Consider the following 27,412-nt stretch of genomic DNA (forward strand, 5'->3'; position numbering starts at 1 on the left):
CCCTTCTGATGTAAACAATGGACAAGTGCTTTCAGCTTTTTCAAGTCTTCTTCAGATCCAAGTAGGTAAGCTGGGTTCAGTGTTTAAAAGTTGGTATCATCCAATGAAACAACCTACAGTGAATGATGAATGTTAACCAATCAAGTTAGTCCATTGGTACACACCTACATAGCTTGAAGTTAAAACTCTTTATTTAAAACTCTTTGTTTAAAACAACATGACAGTTTGACGTTTCTAAGACAGACTCAGACATATTTTTAGAAGGAATATTAGTAAAATATTTTCAGTAGGTTCTAGTTAAAAGAACAAGCTCTGCATAAAAGCCAAGATTTGAGAGAAAAAGGTGAAAAATAAAAATAAAGATGGCCATTTAGGGCACTTCTTTTTATTTCATTTCAACAGTTTCTTTGGCATATCACAGCCTAAGTCAGTATACCTAAGGTTTCTGGCAATGAAAACAGGTCATAAGTGAGCATAGCTCATTGCTCGTCTATTTTTAAGAAAAGGTTTTAAGGGAATACAGCCATTAAGGCCAGGGGGGTTATCTGCCCTCAGCTGCATTATCCATTTGGCTTCCTCTCTCTCAGTCAGATTGGTCAGGTCTCCTTCCCTGGAAGTAAAATGCATCTTTGAAATGACCATGAAAACAAAGCTATGTTCCTCATGCTCACATAAATGAAGGAAAAGAGAATTTGTTTCCTTTCTGTTACGTATATCAGACTGATGTTTGATAATTCTTTCCTTTAGCTTCATATTAGTTTTTCCAACATAAAATGCTGTGCAGGAAGTGCAGGTAACTATGTAAACAATATTGCTGGTTAGGCAATTAGCTAATCCATGAAAAACAAATGTCTGTTTAGTAAACGGATGCTTAAATGTGTTGCTACAATTTATTACATTGCAGACCTTGCAGAAGCCACATTTCTTTGTTCCTGATGAATTATTATGGACGTAGTTGTTACATATCCCATCATTTGAGCATAAAATCCTTTTGAGATTATTTTCATTTTTGAAAAGGAAACTTGGGTTATCTCCAACAATCTCTTAACTTTTTATCTGAAGTTAGAATTTCCTGAAATTAAACAATTATAAACAAATAGCTATTAGTGTTCTTTACATTCCTAGAGCTGACAATACAGCTATACTGGAAAATATACTACATTGGATATCCATAACAATTCCACAAGAAACAATACTACTAGGTGATGTGACTGTCAGTTAGTTGGACATAAACTGTAACTCCCCTACATCTAACATGCACTTATTTGGTTTTCCGCAACTAATTAATAGCCCCACACATTATAGCAATACATCAAATTCCTTATTAGACTGGATCCTAGTATCAAACCCTAGCAAATACATAACCTCAGGCACAATGTCTGACTGTCTCAGTGATCATCTCCCAATCTACAGAACCAAACAACTCACACATCCACTTAAACAGCATGTTTATAAAACAACAAGCAACCTTTCCAAGTTTAACCCAGAAATGTAATGCAATTTGGCTATCTTGCTAACAGGTCCCAAGCCATAAAATGGGGCCAAGCCACATCCTCTTTCCTCCCTACTCCCACTGGAGTACCCCAAGGTTCCATACTTGGTCCTCTGCTATTCAACATCTTTATTAATGACTTCCATAAAGCCATTCCCAACTCCAAAATTGTCCAATACGCCGATTCCACTTTGATTTGCAGTGCCTCCAACCTAGCTGAACTCCAATCTCTAACTCAAAATGCCTTCTCTACCACTGAAGACTGGATGCTCCAAAACCACCTCTCTCTTAATGCTAATAAAACCAAGATCCTTCTATTCTCCCCTTCCAAATCTTCCCCTGTAGATGAAAACTCCCTTTACATCACCAGCCATAATAACTCACAAATAGAGATTGTACACTCTGCCAAACTCCTCGGGGTCACTAAATCCAAGCACCCAGCTGGCCAGCTTCTCATATCCTGTACCCTAGCAAAAAAAATGGAACTCTTTGCCCTCCACCCTATGGACCTGCAATAACCTCAATAGCTTCAAATCTCAACTCCATTCCTACTTCCTCCATAACAGGAAATGCAACTGCACTCTTCCACCTTTGCCTCTCATACCCTCCACTCTCTTTACCCCTGGCTAACCCCTCCCCTCTCCTATCCCCACTCTTAACTATTAATTTGTTTTTCGTAACATTACATTATGTACTCTTTTCTCTTTAACTAAACTGTCTTTCCATTGATTGTTACTAGATTGCAGATTGAACCATATTGTTTTTGTATATGTATTTTTATACTATGTATGTTCTCTTTGATTGAAAAATGTATCTAATAAACCTTCTGTGGAACTTTTCTCCCCAGGCCTCCACTGAATATGGGCTCCCCAGCCCAGTGAACCTCCCCGGTCACCCAACTGAATAAATAAATAAATAATAAAATAAATAAATAAATGTTCATTACTAAGCTATCATCCATTAACTGGAACTTCATAAAAATTCTCCCCATAGACGATACTGTAAATGAATTTAATACAACTTTCCTGAATATCCTAATTAGTTTTGCACCTCCTAGAAGGAAGAGACTAAAAACAAGTAATGCAATTTGACTATCCAAAAGGAGTAGAATGCTAATGCAGGATAGAGAAAAAGCATGGAAAGAATGACAAAAATATAAAACACCACAATATCCTGAAAACTTCAGAATGCTTCACAATCTAATAAACACAAAAAAATGAAGACAAAACCTGTACTATAATAACTTTCAGAATAATAGTAAACACAACTCTAAAAATTCTGGACAGCCATTAAAAAAATACAAAAATCTTCAATTTTTTCCATAAATTCAGTCCTAACACCTCTCCCAATAACTCATCACTAGAAACTGCAATACAATTCAGCTCTTATTTCATAGCTAACCAAGGATTCCACATCATCTAATCCTAATCCTGCCCAGCAGCCAGATATCACCACATCCATTTTTACCTTCAAACCCTGTGCCCACATCCTATATAAAATTACAGCTGTGCTCTGCTTACCGTCCTTCCACACAATATCCAACCGTATTTATGTCCACACTGTACTAAGCAGATGTAAACGCGATTGGCCATTATGCAGATGGATGCTAAGTGAAGCACAATACAAAGTATAGGCTGTTTGCTTAATACCTGCACCGCTTAATATTCTATGGGATAAAACCTTTCCCGGACATTAAGCAGTGCATACCTGTACTCTCAAACAAACTGAAACCATGCTTTACTTCAGCTGATGAACTTCCAAGCAAATACCTTAAAATAGCAGCTGATAGCATTGCCTGCCCTGTCTCAATCCTTATAAATAGGTCAGTCCAGTAAACCAACATTCCATCTTTCTGGAAAAAGTCACACATAATCCCTCTGCACAAAGCAGTTAATTCAACAGACATTACTAACTTTAGGCCTATAGCAATCATATCTTCTCTTTCCAAAATACTTGAAAAATGTATTCAAAAACATTTGCTAAACTATCTCCTGCAGGAAGAGCTATACCCACACAACATGGCTTCTGTCCTTCCCATAGTACTAACACCGCACTTCTAACCTATATAGATACTGTCAAGAAAGCTAGAGATAACGACAAACTAGTCTCCTCCCTTTTTCTAGACTTCTCTAAAGCCTTTGACACAGTTTGTCACAGCAAACTTTTACCTCAGATGTCCTTATTAGGTCTCTCTCAGCCCACTCTCCTAGTCCACCCTTCTATGGATCAAAAGCTACCTATACATGAGGTATCAGTCAGTAAAATGGCACTCCACCCTCTCCATCCCTCCTGTTCACTAGTGAGGTATCACAAGGTTTTATCTTTGGACTCCTTCTCTTTAACATTCTCACCAACACCCACCACACATCAACTAAACAGGCCTCCCTAATACAGTACGTAACCCACTCTACACTCATTTGTACATCTGACAATGTGGCACAACTCAAAAAATTTACCCAGGAAGCTTTAACAGCAAATAAAACATGGCGTTGCAAATTACAACTCAACGCTCAACCCTAAAAAAAAAACACAAACTATTACTTTTTCCCCCAAATCCCTCTCCTATGAAAAAAAATTTAAAATCCTCTCTTGCTAATACAACTATTGAGGTCACTTCTCATAGCAAATTATTAGGGATGATAGTGGATGATGATCTTAAATTTGATCTGCATATACAAAATTGCATAAGAAAACGCATAACAAACTAAGAATGCTTTATAAATCAAAAAACGTTCTTAATGATGCAACTAAAGCTACACTTGCCACTACTTATCTCCTCCCCACACTTTTTTTTTTTTTTTCATCCTTACTAACCTTCAGGCATCATAAAATTCAAAACCTGAACAATGCTATAAGAATGCTACTATATTTGCACCAAATATCCCTTTCAGAACCCATCACTGTATAGCACTAAAAGCCTAAATTGGTTAGAATTACCCCATAAACTAACATATTTACAGCTTCTTGAGACCTATAAAATTATCCAGAATCCATCTGCTTGTCTGGCAGTAAATAACATTGTACACAACTATGTTTCTAGTCTGTCATTATGCTCTAGTGATCAAGGACTCCTGTCTGTCAACAAACCAATCAAATCTGCTGGGCATTGTCTGTACTTGTACCATGTTGCTAAGGCCTGGAACAACTTATAGGTTCATAGGTTCATAGGTTCATACTAGGCTATCTGCCCAAGGGCATTTATAAGCCTAGCCCATAGTTATGTGGCTTTCGCCACCCCTTTAGTTTGAATAAAAACTATGCCTATCATTTTGCTGTGCCTCTGTCAAGCAGTGACACTGAAGTAATCTCTGGGGTATATCTGCAATCTCCCATCCATTGGTCAAGATTCCTCTTGAACAAGGCCAGAGAGGTGCTCTGCCTCACATGTACCGGGATTTTGTTCCACAGCATAGGGAGTCTCTGGGTGATGAATCTGTCCCTCCAGCACGTTCTATTTATAACCGTGTCAAGGTTTAAGTCTCCCGCCCTTGTGGTTCTGAGGGATCTAGATTTTTTGAGGTGAAGCATATTCATCAAATCTGGGTTTGACATGACCTTATATGTCAGGCACAGGTCACCTCTGAGCAAGCGGTATGAGACTGAATAGAGCTGGAGTTCTTTCAGTCGGGCAGCATAAGACATATTTTGAGACCCTTTATCCTTTTGGTGAGGAACTTTTGGGGCCTTTCAAGCTGCAGCAGGTGTCTGGTCAGATACATTCCGAATGGGGCATTGTACTCAATCATAGGTCTAATGAGTGATGAGTACAGGGGGACGATGACCTCCCTTGATCTAGATGTGAATCCCTTCATGATCAGGTGGGCGATATAGAAGGTTTTCCTAACTACTTTAGCAACATGAGTGTCAAAGCGAAGGCTACTGTCAACCTGGGTCCCCAGATCCCTGATGACTTTTTCTGTGCTCAGTGGATTGCCACCTATATGGTAGCTAGGGGTAACCTTGTTTTTCCCGAAGGGTATGACTATGCATTTTTGGCGTTTAACTTCAGGCCATGGCTCTGGCACCAGTTATCCGTTTCTGTGAGGCCCTTCTGGAGGATATCTGTGTCAGATGTGTTTTCGACTATGGCTTCAGTTTGCAGTCATCTGCAAACTTTGTCAGCCATAACCCTCCTGTGTTTGCTTGTACTTCAGAAAAGTAGATGCCGAACAAGAGTGGACCCAGGACTGAGCCCTGTGGGACACCACTTGTGACAGGCTTTGAGTCTGACATGGCTCCAGCAACTCTGACCCTGTGGGTTCTGTCACTTAGCCAGTTTGCAACCCATCTTGTGATGTATGGGTTTACATTCAAGCTGATGAGTTTTTCGATGATACCTGAGTGGGGTATTGTGTCGAAGGCCTTTGCCAGGTCGAGGTAGGCTGTATGGACTGCCTTTCCCTCATCAATGGCCTTGGTGACTGTCTCGAAAAAGTCAACCAAGTTTAAGAGGCAGAATCTGCCTTTGACAAAGCCAAACTGGGTTGGATCCAAAGTCTGCAAGTTCCCTATGTCTTTATTTATGAGTTCCATTATCTCTATCCATAAGGTCAATACCCTCCCTCCCATCCTTTAAAACCATTCTGAAAGACTTCCTAGACAAAAAATCTGGTTCTGTTCTTGCTCAGCACCAGGATAAACTATATCCCTAAATGTGAACAAATACATATTCATACCTTATATCAACTTGTTCTCCCTTCTTCATTGACTTCCTTACGTCTATCAATTTTTCTTCCCTGGCTTTTTCTCTAAATATAGCCTAAACCTTTTCTCTCACTCCATATTGCAATTCCTGTGTGCATTATACTAACTTCCTTGTAATTTCTCTATAAACTGGCTAACACTTCTCTTAACTATTAAATCGTCATATAACTAAAATCTATTTTTAACCAATGCTTTCACATTATATCTAATTTTGTATAATTATTTCAGCTGTATTTGTTTTTTGTATTATTTTTAAAGACTGTAAAATTATTATTCTTAAAATGTTTTGGAATACTTTGGAGGTTTTCTTCCCGGGCCTCTGCTGAAAATGGGCTCCTTCCCAATCGAACTTTCCCGGTAATCAAATGTCAATAAATAAATATTGTCGATTTATTAAAAAATACTAATTTGTGATTCTGTAATATTTATAGCTAAAGAACATTTTGTTTCACTTGTATTTTTTCCAGAGTTGTATACTAACTCATGACTAAATAGCACAGAGTGAAGTTAGCTTTTGAATTAGTTTTGCAAACTCTATTATATGTGGTCAAAGAGTATATTGTCTTTCTTTCTAAGTACAATGTACCATGCCTTTTAAAAAAAGCAGTATTTATTGGTATGTGTGACACATCACTGAAGGAGTCTTGGCACTTGCCAGAAAACCTTTGTGCTAGCAGCATACAGTATTTCTCTCTTGTCTCTTCTGTTCTAAGGCCTCAAGCCTACACTTGTGTCTGACTGATTAACATTTCTTTCAAGAATGTCAGAGTTTTAGTCTGGAAGACCTAACACTGTGGGGATATGTCCCACAAGAAGCCAAACAACTAAATGAAGTCTAATATATGGACTGAATCTACAGTCCGAAAAGATACAGAACAACCTGTGGGAATCTCCTCTGAACTTTCCAGTAAGTCATGCATGACCTAAGAGAGACCTGGAGAGAAAGCTAGTTGGCCCTGATTGTAACTAAAGTCAAAACCAAGAGATTTAAGTGACCTCTTCTTCTTAAGCAGGGCATGTGTAAATATGCTTGAAATAACTTAATATAAGATGAGGTAGTTCAGACCTGCTTGCCAAGGTGATTAGTAGGATGAATCTGTCATACTCTTCTCAAAGACCAATAAGGGTTGCTAGTTCAACCTTTCACTAACCAGGAGAGAACCTGGTAATCTGTAAAGGAAGAGAGGCCATGCTGAGGGTAGATTTAGCAGGAAGAAGGTGTGAGTAATGTCTGGTCTCCAACTCTTTTGCTTTCTCACTCCTTTCCAGCTTTTACTTTCTCAGTCCTTTCCAGCACCAACCAAAAATCATGTAAATAACCCTCCTTCATATTCATGCACTAGACACCTTCTACAGATCCATCCTAAAGAACTGAGGTAGAACTCAAGCTTTTCCTTTATCTTCAGCAGATGTTGGGTTGAAGGGCTCACACTTAAGGCAGCATCTCACACCATCCTCCACTTCCAAGAAGTAAAGACAAAGTCATTTTTGGTGATGGTTCATGAACTACTGACCAAAGCATATTGTGAGTGTTTTGATAATTTATGCCACAGAAAGCAAGAGCTTTTCCATTAAGGAACAGTAGGACCACAATTTGACTTTGTCACATAGGTATTTTTATACCCCAGGCGGACTCCAAATAATTTTTCTTCAGATAGATGGTAAATGCTGGAGGTGTGATGGGAAAGAAAGAAGTAACTGAGACAACATGTGGGGTATAATGAATTAGCAGACTTCAAAAATGCCTTACAGAGTACTCTGTCAGAAATATTGGGTGAGCAAATAAGTGTAACTAAGGAAATTATTCTTTTTTTTTAACACCTTTATTGAATTATCACTTGTGACAAAGGCAAATTTACATTTATATAAACATAATCAAACTGTACTAACAAGTTCATGCTTACAAGTATCATATTTCACTTATATTCCTATATATCATATAACCCAAGCAGCATTACATATAATATTCAATTCCTGCTTTTTTATCAACCAGAAACATCTTTATTAAACCATCACTTATGACATAGGCAATCGTACATTTATATAAATGAAAACAAACCACACCAACACAATCCTAGTTGCAAGCATTTTACATCAGAAACCATACTGACACATTCCCAGTTGTAAACATTATATATCACTTATAATATACCCAATCATTTTCAGTCAATTACATAGCTGATTTAAGTCCTGCTTTCTTTTAAACCTTGTTCCTCCCCTTTATGTAATGTTCCCACAATTCCCATTTTTCCTATGTAATTTGCTCCTACCCTTTTCTAAAGATCTGAATTCCAGTTGCTTTATCACTGTTACTATATTCACTACTTCTAGTATAGTCGGTTCAGATTTTGATTTCCATTTTCTAGTAACTGCTTTTTTGGTAGCCACCATAATTAGACACAGCAAGGCCTTACCATGTCTAGGCAGTTCTGATTCTGTATCATAGCTCAGAAAAATCATCTGCCCACCCAGCATTTCCGACAGTGCATCCCGCAGGAAAAGTCCACCAGTGCACTGCAGTCCCAGAAAACATGTTCCCGATAATCTCTTTCTTCTCTGTCACACCTCCAGCAATTGCTGTCTACCAGAGGAAAAATTCTCTGGAGTCCACTTGGGGTATAAAAATATCTACAGTATGTAAACATTTCCATGCAAAAATCCTAACTCTTCTAAATTTTGTTGCATATTTGGGAAACATACATATATCCTCCCATTGTTTCTTTGTGAATTGCTTATCCAGTCTCTCTTTGTGAATTGCTTATCCAGTCTCTCTTCCCAATCCTTTCTAACCTCTTCTGATTGATTCTTATATTTATCATGCAATATTTTATATGCTCTACTAATTATTCCTTTTTTAATGACAGCTTCTGTTCTAGACTCTACTAAAAACTGCACCAGTGCAGGTCTTTTGTTTAGGACCCTCCCTATTTCTGTCTCTTAGCCTATACTCTGAATTCAATCCTTATCAGGGAAGGCAATCTCCAACCTGCAGTCCACATAAATTATTGGCATCTTCCCATTCTATCATCTTTCCCTCTCTACTTATTTGCTCCCAATACCTTGGTTCCTTTGCCAGTTTTCTCCAATAAATTCCAGCCCCCTCTTGCCTGTAGTCTATAATCCTAATTGTAGTCCTCCCTATCAGCAGAATCTCCTTTCTCCAGTCCTATGTTGGCTTAGTCCTTAGGATACTTTCTGCTACTTTACACATATAATATTATGTATGATTATTGTTATTCTCCTTAAAGGCCTGCATCCAAAATCCCAGTCTCTCCTTGTTTCTTAAGCTTCCCCATTTTCATCATCATCCCTTTCCACTTTGATTTATAATATTCTGCTGATGCTATGTGTAGGAACCTTAACTATGTAGCTCTGAAATACCCCTTCAAAGGGGGTAATCCCAGGCTGCCCTGTTCTACTGGAAGAATCAGTTTATCCCACTTGACTCTTGCTGTCTTCCCCTCCCAGATAAAGCCATTCAGCTCTTTATTAATTACTATCCACAATTTCTTCTCTGACTGATAACAATATGCCTGACCTGTGTACCTGTGCAGTCTATATCATAACACCGGAGGCTTTTAACCGAATTCCTCTTCGTCGTCACATAAACAGCAAATCCAGTAAAGCGTGAACTCTCAGAACACCAATTTATTTCCCTGGGAAAGAAATTGGTATCACTAACACACACTTTCAAACATTACAATGTGGGGGCTTCACCCCCTACACCCCCCACACACCCCCTAACTAAATATACCAACTCCGAGATCGCACTACAGTGGGGAAAGGGGCAAGCGATTTATTTCCCAGGGAAAGAAATCACTGTTTTGAGCGTTCACGCTTTAGTGCATTCGCTCTTTATGTGTCAACGTAGAGGCATTCAATTAAATGCCTCTTCGCTGTTCTAATATAGACCATACCTGTGTATAAGACTAATGGGACTAAAAACATTTTAACAGCTTGTATCTTACTATCCATATCCATAAAACAAAGCTTCCATTTTCTCAGTTTTTGCATTATCTTTTGTTTATTCTCTTCCTACATATCCAAAGCTGCCACAGCAGAATCATTTTTAATCCATACTACTAAATACTTCATTTTATCATGTCCCCATAAATATGTTTACTGCTGAACCAAATCATATGTGGGTACATAATTTACCACTATTGCCTTTGTTTTACCTTCATTCATTTTCTAATCTGAAAAGATATGGAATTGTCTCAAAATGTTCCACAACACTGTAATTTCACTTTCTAGTTTTGTCAGGTATAAAATTATATCATCTGCAAATAGAGCCAGCTTTTCTTCACTACCATACCAATTATATTCTTGAATTTCTGAATCCCTTGTTTTCTTTTCCAGTGGTTCTAAATATCATACAAATAACAAAGGGAAAGAGGACACGCCTGCCTGGTTCCTCTGCACAAGCAGAAATTATCACAAAGGACCCCACCCCCTTTAATTTTCGCATCCGATCCCCCATATATTCTCCTAATCAACCTTATAATTTTTTCAGGAAATGCAAACACTTCCATTGCCCTGCTCATAAAGTTCCAGCTTAATCTATGAAATGGTGTCTCGGCATCAAGACCAACCAACAGCAATGATATTTTCTTACATTCTGCTTCCTTCTGGATCATCAGTGTTCTGTTAATGTCAAATGTTTGCCTCCCCTCCACAAAGCAACAATGATCCATATATATCAATGTTGGCATTACTTTTGTCATTCTTTTAAGAATTATAAACACAAACACTTTCTAATCATGGTTTATTATTGAAATGGCCCTGTATGAAGCTGGATCTGATGGATCTTTACCCTCTTTAGGTATTACAGCTACGACTGCTTTCTTCCAGGATGTTGGTACTTCTCCTCTTCTTAAAATACTGTTAAATAAAACCTTTCAGATCTTTATCAGTTTTTCCCTTCTAGCTTACAAACTTCCACATTAATACCATCTATTCCAGGGGACTTTCTTGTAGATTGGTTATACATCGCAATTTTTATCTCATCTCCTCCTATCCTAACCATTAGTAATTGAGCCTCATCTATCTCTAACCTTAATAAAATAAACCAAACGCACCACCAAACAGTAAAAACTTCTGTGGTATAAATCACGTAAAACACAGAAAGCAAGTAAAAACCACAGTAGTTATCCATGGCTCCTGGAAAACTGTAAAGTTTAAGTGCGATGAGTGCAATCACTATTAGTGCTCACAACTCCTGCAAAAGAGTTCAGCAGGCAAGATGCATCCAACAAAGTCCAAACTACAGTATGAACTATATAAACTGAAAATCAGAGCAACGTAATAGAAATCATGAACATGACCTCATATAGGCAACCAGGTTTAATTAACAGTTAGTGCTTTCACCAACAGGCTTCATCATGAAGAATAATAGGTTTTGCATTAGCATGCATTTTCTGAAGGATATGGAGTCTTACACTCAAATGTTTGTCATCATTTAATGACATCAATCCTCAGCTATTTGCCACAAGAGTACAGATTTTAGAAGGAACACACCAAAAATATGAGGCAAAATTATGGACATTCTTTGAAAATCTGTACAGTTGAGAGGTATGAATTCCAGTCTCCACCAATAAGTAATATTCCTTGCTGAAAACTGATTTCTCCCAGAATTTTCTTAAGCTGTATTATAGCAGTGTTCAGTGGAATATAAATACATGCCAGTGCAATCCTCCTCCCTTACCATTAGCCCCTTAGTACTAAAAATCTACCATTATTATCTTTTTTATCTTTTTCTATTACTAATGGAGCTCCTCTTGTAATTAATATAAGTACTTCTCTTTTCCTTTGCTCCATGTATTCCACTAAATAACCACCCTGAAAACCTTTCTTTATCAAATTCACACGTTCGGTTCTTTCCAAGTGTGTCTCCTGTAACATAGCTATTTGCACTCTACATTTTAATATAGTTCACACCTCTGTTTTTGTATTTATCTGTGAGACCATTAACATTTAAAGACATTACAGAAAGCATCATATTCTTGAGAGATGATTATTCCCATCTTTTATATAGAACACTTTTTTGTTAAATGTCTAGTTTCAGCTTTTATGTTACATGCATGTACTGTTTGGCACATGGTAAAGAACGTTTTGTTTTATTAAAACCCCTCAAACAATAATACACACACACACACACCCAATACCCCCTAAAAACCTATCATCTCCTCCTGTTTTTTTTTTTTTTTCTTTTTGTTTCTTTCAACCTTCTCTTATTCTCCTTGTTCAGTTTTAAGAAATGAAGACATTGCAATGTAAAAAAAAGGCTTGGTTAAAAGAGGATAGAAAAGAAAAAAAATTATGCTTTTTCTCATTCTTGCATGGGGAATGGCTGGATTAAGGACTCTACATTGATTTGGTAACAAGTTTTAAGAGAAAGCAAGTAATTGAAAAAGAATATTGAATATTATAAGGCTTTTTCTAGCAAATGAATGGAATGTATGCTTAGTAGCGATTCTGTAACTGGCCCTCATGTCTCCATGGAAACAATATAATAAAGAGAAATTGACTGTCTGCTTCTCACATCTCCATGGATACAATCTGATAATGAGGAATTGGCTCGTTGGTTCTCATGTCTCCATGGAGATGATCTGAAGAAGACAAATTGGTTACAGTCTGGTGAACAGTGATCAGCTGGGGGAAAAAAAAGAAAAGAGAAACGGGATAGGAGATTATGTTCTCTGAAAGCATTAAGGGGGTTCCCCAGCTGGGAGAGCAATAAGATAAAACAAAACCAATTAGTACTTAGTAGAAACACAGGCTGCACCATGCATCTCAGCATGGATAACTTTCCTTTTAGGTTAACTAAAGTTTGTGAGTGTGGCTGTCAGTTTGGAACATTTGTTCCTATTAGAAGGGTAAAACTCGAGTATTTAAAGATGTATCTAGTTTTGCGTGTTAGTATTAAATTAATAGGTTTTAGGGGGTATTGTTTTTTTTTTTTTTTTTTTTTTTTTTTTTTTGAGAGCTTTCAACAAAACAAAAAGTTTTGCAAGATGTGACATAGGCTTAAATGGATATGACAAGAAACAACTATATAAAAGTTCAATCTGCCAAACAGTATATGCATATAACACAAAAGCTGCAACTTAATTTAATAAAAAGGGGTTATACATAAAAGTGGGAATAATAACTTTAATACAATGATGCTTTCTGTAATGTCTTTAAATGTTGATGGTTTCACAGATAAATACAAAAAAGAAGGAACAGTGAACTATATTAAAAATGTAGAGTGCAAATAGCTATGTTACAGGAGACACACTTGGAAAGAACTGAAAATGTGAATTTGATAAAGAAACATTTTCAGGATGGCTGTTCAGTGGAATACTGGGAACAATGGAAAGGAGTACTTATATTAATTGCAAGAGTAGCTCCAATAGTGATAGAAGAGGATAAAACAGAAAATAACAGCAGATTTGTAATGTTAAGGTGCTACTGGCAAGGGATGAGGATTATATTGGCATGCATTTATATTCCACTGAAAACTGCTATAATGGAGCTAAGAACATTCTGGGAGAAATAACCAGTTTTCATCAAGGAACATTACTTATAGGTGGGGATTGGAATTTGATTTGCAGCAGTGAAGATGTGTCTGGGGGGCCCAGAATGGAAAGTATAACAAAGGATGGTAAATTTTTGAAGAATTTTCTGAAAATATTTGATATACAAGATGTGAGTCCAGTAATAGGAGTTTGGAGTGAATTTACAAATTATTCCCCAAGATATGAAAACTGGGCTAGGCTAGACAGAGTTTACATTTCACAGGAACATGTGCATTTAATTGAAGGTCTTGCTATGGACCCAGATCATGCATCAATAATAACTAAAATAAAAAAACAGGGTAATGAAATAAAAATGAGACACTGATGCTTTCCCACCTAAATGTTGAAAAAAAGAGGAATTTAAGGAATGGGTAGTGAAGACTATTCAGGAGCTATTTGAGAGGATAGAAATTACGTCTGAAAATATAGTTAGGGATTGGGATAAAATTAAGGTGGAGTTTAAAAATAGGGTGGAAATAAAAGAAAGGGAGCTATGGTTAAGAAGTAACACAAATTATTTAGAGGGACTGAAAAATGTTAAAGTATTGTAGAATAGGGGGAATCTCACAGAATGAGAAGTGGATCAACTGCAGAATGTTAAGCAAAAAGTAAGGGATTACCTCGATAATGTACACAAATTAAGAAAGATTGAAAGATTACTGTCAAGAAACTTTTTTTTTTTTTTTTTTTTTTTTTTTTAACAACAACACTAGAGCACAAAAGTTTTTAGCACAGTGACTCAGGCAACAGAAAGTAGAAAGGGCTGTCATCAAGCTAAGGGAGCATATAACAGGGAAGGTAGCAAGAGATCCTGTAGAGATATTAGAAATATTTCGGAAGTTCTAGAAAGTCTGTGTAAAGCAGAGGAAACGTGAAAATCAAGAAACGATACAAATGGAAATGTTTATGCAAGAATTAAATATAACAATGTTAGAGGTTGATGAGGCTCAATTACTAATGGTTAGGATAGGAGGAGATGAGATAAAAGTGCAATGTATGACCAATCTACAGAAAAGTCCCCAAGAATAGATGGTTTTCATATGGAAGCTGGGAGGGAAAAATGATAAATATTTGGAAGGTTTTGTTTAACAGTATTTAAAGAGGAGAAGTACCAACGTCCTGGAAGAAAGCAGTGGTAGTTGTAATACCTAAAGAGGGCAAAAATGCATCAGATCCAGCTACATACAGGCCCATTTCAATACTAAACCATGATTATAATGTGTTCATGTCTATAATGGCAAAAGGAATGGCATCAATTAATGGCAAATTTGATAGATATGGATCAATGTGGTTTTGTGGAGGGGAGGCAAGGCAAACATTTGACAACATTAACAGAACATTTAATAATCTAGAGGGAAGCAGAATGTAAGAACATACAATTTTTGTTGGTGGGTCTTAATGCAGACAAAGCATTTGACAAGGTAAGCTGGGACTTGATGAGCAGGGCAATGGAAGCATTTGCAATTCCAAAATTTGCAGGGTTGATTAGGAGACTATATATGAGGGATCGGAGGTGAAAATTAAAGTGGGGTCCTCTCTGATAATTTCTGCTTGAGCAGAGGAACAGGCAGGGGTGTCCACTTTCCTCTTTTTTATTTGCACTATATTTACAACCATTGGCAAAGAAAATAAAGGACTCAGAAATTTAAGGTTATAATTGTCATGTTAGTCAAGAAAAGCTGGCTCTATTTGCAGATGATATTATTTTATACCTTACAAAACCAGAAAGAGACATTACAGTGTTTTATAACATTTTGAGACACTTTCATATCTTTTCAGGATGCAAAATTAATGAAGCTGAAACAAAGACAATAGCAATAAATTATGTGCCCACATATGAATTGGTTTAGCAATATCCATATTTATAGGGACATGATAAAATAAAGTATTTAGGAGTATGGATAAAAAATGATTCTGGGATGGCAGCTTAGGATATGTGGGAAGAGAATAAACAAAAAATAATACAAAACTTGAGAAAATGGAAGCTTTGTTATATTGATATGGATAGTGTGATTCAAGCAGGTAAAATGTTTTAGTCCCATTAGTCTCATATACAGGTCAGGCATATTTTTATCAACCAAAAGAGACATTAAGGGTAGCAATTAATAAAGAACTGAAGGACTTTATCTGGGAGGGGAAGACAGTAGAACAGGGCAGATTTGGATTACCTGATATGAAGGGGTATTTCACAGCTACACAGATAAGGCTCCCATATACAGCACAAGCAGAAAACTATAATTCAAAATGGAAAGGGATGATGATGAAACAGGGGGAAGCTCAAGAAACAAGGAGAGACTGGGATTTTGGATGCAGGCCTTTAAGGAGAATAACAATAATCATACAGATCTATAAAGTAGCAGAAAGTATCCTAAGAACTAAGCCAACACAGGAATGGAGAAAGGAGATTCTGCCAATAGGATGATTGCAATTAGGGATACAGACAATAGGCAAGTGGGGACTGGACTTTATTGCACAAAACTGGTAAAGGAACCCAGGTATTGGGGGCAAATAACTAGAGAGGGGAAAGGTGATAGAATGGGAAGACGCCAAGAATTGATTTGCACTGCAGGTTAGAGATTGCCTTCCCTATCAAAGATTGATATCAGAATATAGGCAAAGAGAAAGAAATAGGGGTCCTTAAAGAAAGACCAGCACCAGTAAAATTTTGAACAGAAGCTGCCATTAAAAAAGGAATAATTAGTAAAGCATATAAAATAATGCATGCCAACTATACAAATCAGAGAAGGTTAGAAATGATAGGAAAAAAGAGACTGGATAAGCAATTCACAAAGAAACAATGGGAGGATATACGCTCTTTTTCCAAATATGCAACCAGATCTAGAATATTTAGGATTTTTGCTTGGAAGTGTTTACATAGATATTTGTATAACCCAAGTATATTCCAGAGAATTTTTCGTTAGGTAGACAGCAAATCCTGGAGGTGTGACAGGGAAAAAAGAGGTAATTGGGAACATATTTTCTTGGAGTACAGTGAGTTGGCGGACTTTATGAATTCTCTGCAAGATGCACTGTCAGAGATGCTGAGTGGGCAGATTGGTGTGATGAGGGAGATGATTTTTCTGAGCTATGATACAGAATCAGAATTGCCCAGACATGGTAAGGCCTTGCTGTGTCTAATTATGGTGGCTGACAAAAAAGCAATTACTAGAAAATGGAAATCAAGATCTAAACCAACTATACTAGAAGTAGTGAATATAGGAACAGAGATAAAACAACTGGAATTGACATCTTTAGAAAGGGCTGTTAGCAAACTACATAGGAAAAAAATGGGAACAGTGGGAACAATAAATACAGGGGAAGAATGAGGTTTAAAAGAAGGCAGGGGTTAAATGATTGGGTAGATTATAAGTGATGTATAATGTTTGCAAGTGGGAGTGTGTCAGTATGGTTTGGAATGTAAAATGCTTACAACTAGGATTGTGGCGGTGTGTTTTGTTTTCATTTATATAAAATGTATGATCGCCTATGTCGTAAGTGATGGTTTAATACAAAAGTTTCTTGTTTAAAAGGGGGGGGCAGGAATTGAATAATTTATGTAATGTTGCTTAGGTTATATGACATATAGCAATATATATGAACTATAATATTTGCAAACATGAACTTGTTAATACAGTTTGATTACTTTTATATAAATGTAAATTTGCCTATGTCACAAATGATAATTCAATAAAGGTGTTTAAAAAAAAGAACTGCTATGGAATTCACCAACTGACAATCAAACAGGTTTTGGTAAGAGAATGGCATTTGATCATACCACTTTTGTTGCTGTCTTCTCCTGAGGTCCTGAAAGAACCCAAGGAAATGAAAAGTGGCATGATTTACTGCAAGGAAGGCATCTGAAAGAATCAGATGGCACCTCATGTTTGCACTACTTGAAAAACATCCTTCGCAGTGCATTCTGTAAACACAAGGACCCCTACATAAATCCCAGTCCAAAAGATCAACTACAACATTTTTTTGTTTTACAAATATAGCATTTACTACATAAGGTTGCCCCCATCTACTTACTTTAGTTATCAGCAGAAATACATATATGTATTCACTGCAAAGACTGATCTGTGGGGAACCTATGAAATAGGCAACTGTTGATGGTTCCTTTTCTGCTAACCTTGGCATATCTGTTTTTCCCCTTTTCTTGGTCACGTGTTTTGAGGTGTATGCTTATTTTCTCAAAGTATTCAATAATATTATTCACCAGGCTCATACAGCACAACAAACTCTTGTGCTCCTACATTCGACTCCCTCCACAGAGTGAGCACAGTCTGCAAGATAGGAAAAACATAAAACATACAAGGATAAATAAATATTTATTTATACTTCCCTGACTTGAGAGAAACTCTATCCACAGCCAAATGGGTGAGCAACTCACATTTTTTTGGGGGGAGGGGTAATAAGTACAGAACTGCAGATGGCACCCTCACACGTCAAATTATATTGTGTTTATATTGTATGCATATTTCTGTTGTATCTAACTCTAGGGCCCTCTGTAGTGGATAAATATTAGGAATATTCCCAAGCAATGACACATAAACCTCCCAGTATGTCAGAGCTGGAAAATGGCAAAAGGCAAAAAGTTCAAAAGGCTATATCCTGTACCAAAGCACGCACAATTCCTGGAGCCATGGTCTGACTCTAAGTAATGATATCTGGAGAATGTGTGAACCAATAACCAGATGATCATGACACAAATGCATGCAACTGAGTCATTTCTGAAGCAATTATTGGAACATCCAGAGGGGTGACATTTGACATCAGCATTGTTAAAGGTGTGATTCTCAGCCTGATAGCAAAACATACTGCAGTTAGTAAACCAGTTATAATGGGATTTTTAAAGGCACTGTTAGCACCTTCCTCTTTGGAGCAAAGAAAAAAGGATTTTTGTACTTCCTCAACTCAGTCATTCAACTTCAGCCAGAACCAGAGACCTGAACCATAATGCACATATAGGCTGTGAAGTTTTTTTTTTTTCCAATTTCTGCCCATTAAAATAAAACAGGGAGGTAAAAAATTACTGGGTTAGAGACAATCTGTGATCACATTTTGGAGGAAACATAGGTTACTATTAAGGAGCGCCCACTCTTTACAAAAGATCAAACAAGTTCTTCAAAAATAAAAGCTTGAAGTTCCAATAGCATACAAGTAGAGAGGACAGCGACCAAAAGGTATCTTCTAAAAGACAAACATCTGAGTTGCTGAGCCACAAGGTTTGCACAGGGGACAAACAAGCATGTCAAGTTATGATGTTGATCTCTCATGCATAATGATTCTTCAAAGGTAGGCAAAGTTGTAGAAGCCGCATGAGAAACTGTTTAACCAATTAGTGCTGGACAACAGTTTTGCTATTCATGAAACTGCAATGTGCACAACTGGCAGAAATATGCATCTTCATCATGCAATAACTGAGACCCAAGTCAAAATCACCTTTTTAGACAATACAGGAAGATCTTCAAGAACACCATTATTGGTACTAGCATCATAAAATCTTTTGCACTTTCTTGCATAACACTGCAAGTCTGCTTTCCAATTTCACCACCTTCTAGAAACTCAGTGTCAGAAAAGGACAGAAAGGCGTGAAAACTGGGGAATTTACTGAGCCCATTTTTATGACATGCATGCATATTGGATGATATGAATGTGGCCAAGCTGTCTTCAGTAACAGAAAAGGAATGTACAGTTGTGTACACTTACCATAAATGTAGATGTTCGAGTGTATTCACTGTTGTAGTCATCACATTTGGGTTATACCTGCCAGGGTAGCCCTCAGCTGGCCCGAATACCAGAGGCTTTGTATTTCTTTGTCGGTTGCTGTCACTTCAGGACTGACGTCAGGTCATCAGTAATATAAAGTAAGGCAGCCGATGCTATTACAACAGTTTTTCTTTCCCTTAATATAAAGTAAGGCAGCCGATGCTATTACATCAGTTTTTCTTGCCCTTTCAGGAGCCAAGTGGTAGCCAGGATATGGTGGAAAAACCCCACCAGTAGAAAGTAAATACCAAAAAGTTCCTTGAAAGGAGAGAGAGAGAGAGAGAGAGAAGAAAAGGGGGGTGGAGAGAGGGAAACCAGGGCTGCAACAGTGGAATACACTCGAACATCTACATTTATGGTAAGTGTACACAACTGTACTGTGTTCTTCATGTTTCACTGTTGCAGTCATCACATTTGGGTTGATTCCCAAAGCTGAGGAAAAGGGTGGAGGCAGTCAAGGAGACTAAGGGCCGGATAGGATGCCCTGGAAGACTGCAATGGCAAAGCCTGCCCTGGATTTGGAGAAGATAGGCAGGTAGTAATGCTTAGTAATGGTGTGAACAGATGCCCACGTGGCAGCCTCCAGGATGTCCCTGGTGGGGACTCCTCTGAGGAAAGCTGCATAAGTGGGGGCTGCTCTGGTAGAGTGAATCCTGACCCCCTTACGGGGAGGTTTCCCATGTTGCTTGTAACAGAAATGGATGCAGTGTGCTATCCATTTGGAAATGGTTTGTTTGAAGATGGCTTTGCCCTCTGCCCTGCAGCAAAGCTGACCAGTAATTGATCAGTCTTTCTGAATGATTTAGTCCTGTCTAGATAGAATCTGAGTTGTCTGTGCACATCTAGGGAGTGCAGGATCCTTTCCCCCTTGTTTTGTGGGTTAGGGAAAAAGATGAGCAAATGAATGGATTGGTTGAGAGCCACACTGGACACCACTTTGGGCATGAAGGATGGGTTAGTCAGAAAAGTGGGTACTCCGTGTTGAAATGAGCAGAGATAGCAGAGGAATTAATTTTTTAGAGGAAAAGGAGAGACCACTGTGTAGCAGGTCAGCTAGGTAATCCAGGATGACAGGTATGGAGGGCTGTGCCGTATCGGGTCCCTTAGCCTGAATCCAGGTGCAGAGCCTTTTCCATTTGTCAGCATAAGACTTTCTAGTGCTAGGGCGTCTAGCCTCACATATAACATCTAGAACCTGTTTACTGAGATTGGCAGATTGTTCAGTGGTCAGGGAATAAGCCAGGCTGCCAAATTGAGGGTCTGTAATTGGGGATGCATGAATTCTCCTTCCCTCTGGGTCAGGAGGTTTGGGGTCTGAGGGAAATGCTATGGTGGCAGTGGGGACAGGCTGTGCAGCAGTGGGTACCAGTGCTGGTGAGGCCAGTTGGGAGCAATCAGAATTGTCCTTGGTTTTTCCTCCCTTATTTAGAGCAGTACCCTGGTGATGAGAGGTACTGGGGGAAATGCACAGACCGAGAGGTTGACCCAGGGTAAGGATAGGGCATCCACTTTCCAGGCCATGCAGTGAGGCTCCCTGGTGCAGAACTTGCTGAGCTGATGATTGGTGTGGGAAGCAAAGAGGTTGACCTTTGGGGTGCCCCATTTCTGAGTTATTAGGGTGAAGGTTCTTTGGTCTAGCTACCACTCATGTGGGTCCAGAAGTTTTCTGCTTAAGTTGTCTGCCAGAGAGTTTAGAGAGCCCGGCATGAATTGTGCTAACAGATGGAGTTGCATGGCAGAGGCTGTGTGCCAAAGGGTCATGGCCAGCCTGCATAGAGGGAAGGAGTGAGTCTATCCCTGCTTGTTGATATACCACATCACAGTGGTGTTGTCTGTTTTGATCAGGACAGCCCCTGGGGAGAGAAGGGGCCTGAAAGCTGTCAATGCGTGCTGGACAGCTAACATCTCTTTTTGGTTGATGTGCACATGGATTTGCTGTGGGCTCCATTGGCCCTGTATGCACCTGCCATCCAGGTGTACACCCCAGGCATAGTCTGATGTATCTGTGGTGAGGGTCTGGGTGGCAGGAGGTGGTGAGAAAGGTAGTCCCTTGTTGTGGGAGCATGCTGCTGTCCACCAAAGAAAATCTTTCCTTAGGCAAGGTATCAATGGTATAAGAGTTTCCAGGTCTAGAGAGTGTTGACACCAAAGGTTTTTTGGGTACCACTGAAGCTTCTTCATATGCAGTCTGGCATATGGAATGAGTAGAATGCAAGATGCAGAGTTTTCAGGATTTTTCTTGCAGATAACTGGGGTCTGGTGGCTAGTTGAGAGAAGTAGGCTGTCAGGTAAGTTTGCTTTTCTGGTGTAAGGAATGCCATTTGGGATGCTGTGTCCAGGCTTGCTCCCAGGAATATAATCCTTTGGGAGGGTACTAGTTTGGATTTCTTTTCATTGATAGTTTACCCTAGGGAGGTCAGTAGGGACTTTGACTAACTGAATTAGGCAGTTGTCTAGGCATGGGTAAATTTGGATATTCATTTGTCTGCAAAAGGCAATGGCAGGAGCCAGACATTTTGTGAAAACTCTGGGAGCAGTAGATCAGCCAAAGGGAAGCACAGAGAACTGAAAGTGCAGAGATCCTGCCCTGAAACATAGATATTTCTTGCATGATTCCCTGATAAGAATGTGGAGGTAGGTCTCTTTTAGGTCTAGGGTGGCTAGCCAAGCATTTTTGGAGAGCATAGATAGCAGTTTCTGGAGGGAGAGCATTTTGAATTTGGTATCAAAAGGAAGGTGCTTAGAATGGATAGATCAAGGATGGGGTGCCAGATGCCCTCTTTTCTGGGTACCAGGAAAAGTCTGGAGTAGTAACCTTGGCCTATCTGTTCTGCAGAAACATGCTCTACTGCCCTCATTGGGAGCAGGGAAAGGACTTGCTTTTTTGCCTCTGCCCACTGGTTTGGAGGAAGGTCTGGGAACCCTTTTGGGGTTTGGGAGAGTGTGAAAATAAAATTTGTATCCCTGGGACACTATGTTGAGGACCAAGCAATCATTGGTAATGGTGGCCCAGGTGCTTGCGTGGAAAGAGTTTTCCTCCTAGGGGCAAGTGCAGGTGGGCAGAGGGAGGGGGTGGGGGAAGAGAGTCATTGTGTGTTCTTACCATGAGGGGGTGGCTTTGAACTCCCTGGTTTTGAAGTGGAGGAACTCCATTGCTTTGATCTCTGCATTCCCTGTGGTGGCTGTCTGGGGGGGGGGGGGGTCTGCTTCTCCAGGGTCTGGGCTGAACTGACCTTGAGGGGGCAGGAAAGGACCAGTGCTTGGAGGGGCAATGCCTGCTGAACCTGGGTGGATGGACCTGTAGGAAGTCCTTAACTGTCTGCATAGATTTAGCTTTTTCTTCCATCTTTTTTAAGACCTCCTCTGCCTTGGTGCCAAACAAGTTGCCTTTGTGCAAGGGTGCATCCAATAATTTAGATTTGACATGGTCTGGCAAGGGCTGTTCCTTAAGCCAAGCATGCCTTCTAAGGACAGAACTGGTGACTGCTACCCTGCAAGAAGCTTCTAGGGCATCAAAACCACAGTGTAAGGTGTGCTTAGTTACATGACTTGCAGAATGCATTAACTCTTGTAACTCTATTTTCTGCACAAGCAGAAAAGGAAGATACTTTTTGTTTGAGGAGTTCCATGGTATGTTGCTGAAATTTTAGCATATGGAACTGACAATTTAGAGCTCTGACAGCAAGAGTAGCAGAGGTGTATACTTTTTTACCCCATTTGTTTAGTGCTCAGGAATCCCTATCTGAGGGGGTGGGATTCTAAGCAGAAGTTGCTTTAATTCCTTTAGGCCCTTGAGAAATTACCTCAGGGTCAGCAGTAGGATTTTTGAAAAGAAATTTGTGAGTGTCAGGGACTCTGTAATACCTGTCAGGTTTTCTGGGAGCAGGAGGGAGGGTGTCAGGAGTCAAACTAGATTCCATTAAAACATCATCCACAACATCCAGGACTTGAGGAATGGCCAGGGTTCTGTGCTGTGGAAGATCTAAGAATTCTCTGAGTCTCTTTTTAGACTGAGGGTAGTCCTGACATTCCCACTGGAAATGCTCCCTTAAGGTATGAAGGGTTTCCCCTAAGGAATAGTCCTCAGTGGAGAGGCTGAAGGAATGGATTCCTCTGCATCAGAATCCTCATAAGCAGAGAGGGGTTGCATATCTTTATATTCAGATGTATCAGAGTCATCAGACACTTGTTCAAATAAAACTACTGGGGACAGATCTCTTTTTCTTTTGGAAGCGGTAGCTTGGCTTCCCCTGATCAGCATAATAAGGTCTTCCACCATTTTAAGCATTTGAGATTGAAGCAAGGAAGCAGGTGCCTGATATTGGGTCATCAGTTTCTTGGGTGTGGTTTGTACCCTGAGCCCTAGAAACTCAGTAGTTTTTGAAAGAACAGTAGATGCGAAAGAAGTCATCAGTTTGTGTCGAGAATTGGTAGTGCAAAGTACTTCCTCAGAAACTGGTGCCTGCTCAACGGCTCCAGACCCATCCAAGGTAGAGACAACCACAAGATCCTTAGTCAAAGAAGAGTTTTTCAGCATACCAGACTCCGAAAGGGTCTTAGTAGTGGCCTGCGAATCCACTGAAGCGGACATCAGGGGCTGCAAAAGCGCCTGAGGACTGGAAAACTGACGACTAGCTTAACAGAAGCATCAATGAAAGAACTGAGAACAGTCAACTAGGAAATGAAAAGCCACACAAGCTGTCCCAGGAACACTCCGATAAGCACCAGCACGACACCAGTCCAATAATATAAACACGAAAAGTTTATTTTACAAATATCTGTTGAGCGCTTTCATCTTACCAAAGACTTCATCAGAACAACTAATACATAGTTTCTGTTCCCTTATAAATACTAAAAATCGTCACCTGACTCACATCAAATGAAATTTAAAGTGCTAGTGCTAAAATCACATTCCTTCCAATGAATTAAGTATACAATCTCACAGGCTCACCTATCGGAGTTGAATATTATATATTAAAATAATATACGTTTTTTAAAAAAACATATTTGACTTAAAAAACACATTTGACTTAAAAAAGTTTTTATATATATAGAAAATATATGTATAAATAAAACGACATTTATGTATCATAGTAATGGTACAATAATGAACGTAACATTAATTCCACATATATACTTAACCCCTGAATTTCCTAAACTTAAACATTACTAAAACAACTATCTTAGGTTGTCTAAAATGGGTTTAATAGAAATATGTTCATTAATTCCGGGGTATGCTGATGCGTTTAGTCTAATTTGCCACCTAACTTCCTTATTTTCTATATATATAAAAACTTTTTAAGTCAAATGTGTTTTAGCCATAAGACTTTTCCTACATCTACTCATCTGGTTCACCACAACATTGGACTGAAGTTTCATATGAGACTTTTACACTATACACGCAACCTGCTGAAATTAGGTAGTTAAATACTAGGTCAGCCTCTCACTTTTTATTTACAATCTCTCTCTCTCCTTCTCTCTCTCATTACTGGTATAATCCTTAATAGTTTCAACCATACCTTCACTGTCACACTGCCAAAACTCCATCACCATCACCTGCCTCAGACTTTAGACCAATTGCCAACCTTTGCCATACTGCAGAGGTTCTTGGAAAATAATTTACAACCAAGCTTTGAACAATTTCAGTAATTAGGACAGCTGGGGTGCCTTCTGTGCGGAGTCTGCATGTCCTCCCTGTGGTCGCGTGCATTTCCTCCGGGTGCTCCGGTTTTCTCCCACATCCCAAAGACATGCTGCAGGTGGATTGGACACTCTAAATTGGCCCTAGGTGTGCGTGTGAGTGTGCCTTCTGTGGAAGGTTGGGCGCCGGGCTGGCAACTCGACACCATAAAACTCCACTGCCATTCAATGTGCGGACAAGGTGATCCGCTGTGGCGACCCCTAACCGGGAAAAGCCGAAAGAAGAAGAAGAAGATTGAGCGGCACCATGGGTTCCATCCTAGGTAAATACAATCACTAGGTTATACTGTTGCATTTGTATGAGAAAGTAGACAACAGGACAAGTAACTGGAGCTTTACTCCCTGACAAGAAGTGTACATTTGAGGCAATAGACCACACTCTTCTGGTGCGGATACTAAAAGAATGTGGATTTTCCAATGAAGTTAACACGTGATTTAAAAATTACCTTACTGGCAGAACATTCAGAGTAAAAGGACCAAAACTTCAAATTGAAACTGCCAGGTTAACCTCAGAGGTTCCTTAGGGTTCCAAGGTAGGTCATCTTTTGTTCTCATGGTTTTGGAATGATCTGCCATGGAATATTCTACAACTTAACTGCATCCTTGACACACATAACATTGTCATTACACATGCTGGCCCACATGCAAATACCATCAGCCAGTGGTTTACAGCATGACTTTATGCACCTCTGAAACTGGTTAATAACCAACAGGTTACGTATATATTCCTCAAAAACACATGATGTTGTTGGGAACCTCAAAACACATTAAAAATGCTTCTATTATCATTATCATTATCATTATCACTGACCTTAAAATACATCACTGCCAGTAACTGCTACTCATAAATATCTAATGGCCACTAATCGTACACACACACACACACACACAAAACTAGCTGTTAGTGAAGTAGTGACACACCCTAAATTTACCAAAGAATTTCTAATATTCTTATCCCAAGTGCCAGGCGAGCAGTTACTCTTAATGTTTTAATGTCAAGGCTTGGATATGGCTTCTTTACTGCATTGCTCTCTCCTCAGAATGTTTCACTACTTACAGAAAACAGAAAACAAAATACTGGGATTCATTCATCTGTGCAGAAGAACAGATCATCACTACATCCATTAAGTAAATATAAGTATTTCCCATCACAGCAAGAGTATCACTATTCTTAAACATACTTGCATTTAAATTACTGCACGACGGATACTAACAACCATTACAATATGAGCTGACTTTCAGGAAACAGTCCTACATTCTTTGGAATTCTAAAGGAATTTAATTAATCAGGCCCCCTTTCAAACTTCCCATTACTGAAAGCAAGGATGCTGGAACCATAGGGCAAGAGGGGGTGAGTGCCCCTCCCAACACTTCTTTAAATAAAGTAATGAACTGTGCCCCCAACTCCTGGCAAAATTTTTTTTTTAAATAAAGAAAACTGTGCCAGTGAAAAAAGAGAAAAGGGACATCAGAAAAAGAGAAACAGTCAGATTCAATAAAACCTACACGGTCCGTTTACACTGTGTGCATGTTGCACCATGACATGCACATGGTAGCACACTGTTTTGATTCAGTAACAAGGTAAACACCATGGCATGCTAATTACAGCATAAACAGCTGAATTGTATGCTAATCAACCAATCCAAGATGGAGGAGCTATTCAATAAGCTATAAAGCAACCATGTAGACTCAGTGCTGGTATTACCTGTGAATTCCAAAACCTACTGTAATACAGCCACTGAAAGGATTCTACACAGAAACAATGTTAGGGGCTGACATTGCTTTAATTCATGTGTATGTGCAACAGGCTGAAGTATATGCAGCTGCTGCTGCTAATAGACCAAGGCCAAGAAGGAAAAGAGTTTTCAGACCCCGTTTAACTTTTCACAGTCTACAGGACATGGAAATTGTAAAGTGCTACAGGGCGGATAGAGACACACTACAGGAACTCTGCAACCTCCGTCATGCTCAACTCAGAGCTAGGGCAAACCTAGGAGAACCCATACCAGTGGAGACAAAGGTATGTGTAACACTTAGAATTTTAGCTACAGGTTCCTTTCGGAGACCAAAAGGGGACATGTTGGGGGTGTCAAAGGCATCAGCATCTAGGATCCTCCATCAATTCCTAAATGCTTTGCAACAACATGTCAGTGACCACATATTTTCCCCATACTCCTGAAGACAGGGA

This window comes from Protopterus annectens, chromosome 10.part0 (assembly GCF_019279795.1).
Source record: "Protopterus annectens isolate FY-2018-M chromosome 10.part0, PAN1.0, whole genome shotgun sequence".
NCBI classification, from domain to species: Eukaryota; Metazoa; Chordata; order Ceratodontiformes; family Protopteridae; genus Protopterus; species Protopterus annectens.